The sequence below is a fragment of the Arachis ipaensis genome, chromosome B07, assembly GCF_000816755.2.
Source record: "Arachis ipaensis cultivar K30076 chromosome B07, Araip1.1, whole genome shotgun sequence".
NCBI lineage: Eukaryota > Viridiplantae > Streptophyta > Magnoliopsida > Fabales > Fabaceae > Arachis > Arachis ipaensis.
In genome coordinates this window covers 83,781,442-83,785,809 of record NC_029791.2, presented here as the reverse complement: position 1 = coordinate 83,785,809, position 4,368 = coordinate 83,781,442, and positions in this window count along the sequence as shown.

The following is a 4,368-nucleotide window of genomic DNA, read 5'->3' as shown; positions in this document are numbered from 1 at the left end:
CGTTTTCATGACTCAAGATTGCCCAATTACTCTTTCCAAGCCAAGAATGCTCACAATCTACTCCAAGGCCCAACCAAGTATTTTGTTAAACAATTGGTGGGTAGTAAAGAAAAACTTAGTGAAAGTGTAAGAAATGCAAATCTACTAACTATCAATTGCAAGAAATGTAAACTCACAATCCAAATCAACATCAATTAAAGAAACATCAACATTAAAATTGCATTAAATGTAAACAAATCCAACATGAGTTCATCATCACAAAAGAGAGCAAAAAGGAAGGTTAACATGAAAACTAAGAGAATTATGATGGAGAAAAGAGAAATTATAGAAGATACTAAATAAGATCAAGTAATTAAAGATGAAAATAAAATAATCTAACCTAATCCTAACCTAATTCTAGAGAGAAGAGAGAGCTTCTCTCTCTAGAAACTAACTAAAGGCTCATGTTGGCTAAAACTAATTGCTCCCCCCTGCTTGTACTTCAATTCTGCATGAAATACATTCAGAAACAAGTTGGATTTGGGCCTGGGCAGCTCAGAAATCACCCTCAGCGTTTTGCCATTAAGTGGGCCAAGTAAGAGTATCGGCGCGTGCGCGCCATGTGCGCGTGCGCGTCGCTGGCGAATTCCCAATCTGCGCGGAAGCGGTATGTATGCGTGCGCGTCCTTGTGAAAAACCACTTCTGCGCATGCGCGCCTTATATGCGTGCGCGTCCATTGGTGCATTCCAAATCTTTGTTTCTTCATGCATTCTCCTTTTTGTATGCTTTTCTTCTCATTTCTTCCCTCCAATACTTGCCTTATGAACCTGAAATTACTTAACAAACACATCAATGCATCGAATGGAATTAAGGTGGATCTAAAATCACCAAATTAGGGCCTAAAAAGCATGTTTTTACATTTAAGCATAATTCAAGGGAGAATTACAAAACCATGCTATTCCATTGAATAAATGTGGGAAAAGGTGGATAAATCCCCCAAAATAAGCACAAAATAAACCACGAAATTGGGGTTTATCAATGATGCATGTCTCATGACTTGGATTAGAACTTTGATGCACTTTATTGTTTGATTTCAGGACAAAGGAAGCAAGGAAGAACCACGTTAGCAGCCACGTTAGTCTAACTAACGTGACCCCTAACGTAGAATGGGGGCTAGCTTGCAACGTTAATGAGAAAAGTAATCGCCAATAACGTCCTCGAAAGCAATAAAATCCACGTTAAGAGTCACGTTAACTAAGTTAATGTGAACCCTAACGTGGAAGAAAGAAAGTGGAGCCAACGTTAGTGACACTCACCTTTGTCACTAACGTTGGACCAAGCTCATATTGGCCACGTTATCTTCCACGTTAACTTAGTTAACGTGGACTCTAACGTTGGGAAGCAAAAGAATGGCCAACGTTAGTGACACTCACCATTGTCACCAACGTTGGACTAAGCCACCTTGAGCTACGTTAACTCCCACATTAACTTAGTTAACGTGGAAGTTAACGTAGAGAAAGCAAACAATCGCCAACGTTAGTGACACTCACCTTTGTCATTAACATTGGAATGAGCCACAATGAGCCACTATGAGCCACGTTAATTCCCACGTTAACTAAGTTAACGTGGAAGCTAACGTTGAGGATAGGATGATGAGCCAACGTTAGTGACACTCACATTTGTCACTAACGTTGGAGATGGCTATCATTAGCACGTTAGAAGCCACGTTAACTTAGTTAACGTGGACTCTAATGTGTGAAGTAGGGGCACCTTGGAACGTTAGTGACAAAGGTAAGTGTCACTAACGTTCTCAAAAAATTGGCAAGCCTACGTTAAGAGCCACGTTAACTATGTTAACGTGAACTCTAACGTAGGGGGAGGGAGGACTCTCAACGTTATTGGAAAAGGTGAGTCCCAATAACGTGTGTGAAGGATCAAGAGGCAACGTTAGTGGTCACGTTGATGCCACTAACGTTGAAGTTAACGTGGATCATCCCTGGGTGAGGAACGTTAGTGAAAAAGGTGATTGTCACAAATGTTCTCGAACCCACACTCTCACTTAACGTTAACACCACTAACGTCCTGAGCTAAAGACCCTGCCTACTTCACACTTTCTCTCTGCAAGTAAAGCTAAGTCCACTGCGGAAGATAGCTGCTTCAAACTCAAGATCCAAAGGCCCATATCCAAGACTTGAAGAATCAACTAGAAGATCAGAAGAGTAGTATATTTAGGGGTAGTTTTGAATTAGAAAGGAGCTTTGGAGAGTGAGGAATTTGGAGAACTATTCTCTGTAATATTTTACTTTCTCTACACTTCTAGTTTTACTTTTCAGAATGTATTTTCCATCTTTGTTTTCGATTTCCAGAGCTATGAACAACTAAACCCCTTTCATTGGGTTAGGGAGCTCTGTTGTAATTTGATGGATCAATATTAGTTTTCATTATTCTTCTTCTATCTTTTCTCTTGATTTTACTAGAAAGCTTTCAATCTTCATCCGATTGGATAGTTATCTTGGAAAAGAAGCTATTCATACTTGGATCTCTTCTGAACCTTGGAAGAGGAATGAAGAGATCATGCTAGAAATGCTTTCTCATGTTGGACCAAATTGGGGTTGGATGGATATGGTGACTATAATTCTACCAACACTTGATTTGGGAATGCATGTGGTATAATCAGTGACCATACTTCATCTCTTCTCATGAGCAATTGACCAAGGAATTGGCTATTGATCAAGATTTGAGAGATTGAATTACAAGGAATTGTAATTCAATCACTTAAGATTGCCAAGGAGATCAATGAACGCATTGATTCAGGAAGAGATGAAAATGAACTTGATCCGGAGAATGCAACATCTCCTAAGCCCAATGAATTCCCCATTTCTGATCTTACCCATTCTCTTTAATTTCTGCAATTTACTTTTATGAGCATCTTCCCCATTCCCATTTAAGATTCTGTAATTTAATTTCTGCCACATTCAGCTCTTTATTTCCAGCAATTTACATTTTCTACTATTTACTTTCCAGCCATTTAATTTTCTGCAAATCTCAAATCAAATTCTGCTTCGCTCAACTAGAACATTCCTCTAATTAAAGTTGCTTGACCAATCAATCCCTGTGGGATTCGACCTCACTCTATTGTGAGTTTTTACTTGACGATAATTCGGTATACTTGCCAAAGGAAAATTGTTGAGAGACAAGTTTCTGTGCTATTAAGTTTATGGCGCCGTTGCCGAGGATTGATATTGTATCAACAATTATTAAATTGGAGAATAACTAGATTGAGCATTTTTCTGTTCTTTGATTTAAGTTCATTTGAGTAATTTACTTTCTGTTCAGTTATTATCTTCCCTTTCCCTTACCCATTTTCTTCGTTATTTACCATTCAGTTCACTAACACACTAACTGTTTGATATATTGCATCACTCACACTAACAGAATTTCTATAGAAATTACTTTCTGCATCTATTTCCTTGCTTGTGCTTTGTTGGTTGTATGACAGGGAGAAGAAGCGGGGCTTCAACTTCTTTTGATTCTGAACCTGAGAAGACCTTCCTTAGATTAAGGAGGGAAGCAAGGGGAAAGAGAGTAGTTAGTGCTGAGAAAGAGGAGGAGTACTTTGAACCAGATATGGACGAGAATATGGAGAACCATCATGAAGAAGAGGCTCATAACCATGGCAGAGAAGGTCTAGCAAATCATTTTGGGCAAGAGAGAAGAGTTATGGGTTCGTACATCAATCCAAACCCAGGAAATTACGGAAGTAGCATCCAAAGGACAACCATACATGCCAACAACTTTGAACTAAAGCCACAGCTCATCACCCTTGTTCAGAACAATTGTTCATTCGGAGGAGGTGTCCAAGAGACCCCAATCAACATCTTACCACCTTCCTGAGGATATGTGATACTGTGAAGTCTAATGGTGTTCATCCTGACACCTATAGACTACGTTTGTTCCCTTTCTCACTCAAGGACAAGGCATCCAAATGGCTAGAGTCCTTCCCAAAGGAGAGTTTAGCAACCTGGGAAGATGTGGTGAACAAATTCCTGGCAAGATTTTATCCTCCTCAACGGATCAACAGGTTGAGAGCTAAGGTACAAACATTCAGGCAGCAAGATGGTGAGACTCTATACCAAGCATGGGAGAGGTTCAAGGACCTGACAAGAAGGTGCCCACCAGATATGTTCAATGAATGGGTGCAGCTACACATTTTCTATGAAGGCCTTTCTTATGAATCAAAGAAAGCAGTAGACCACTCATCAGGGGGATCTCTGAACAAGAAGAAGACCATTGAAGAAGCCATAGATGTCATTTAGACTGTAGCAGAGAATGACTATTTCTATGCTTCTGAAAGAGGCAACACTAGAGGAGTGATGGAGCTAAACAAT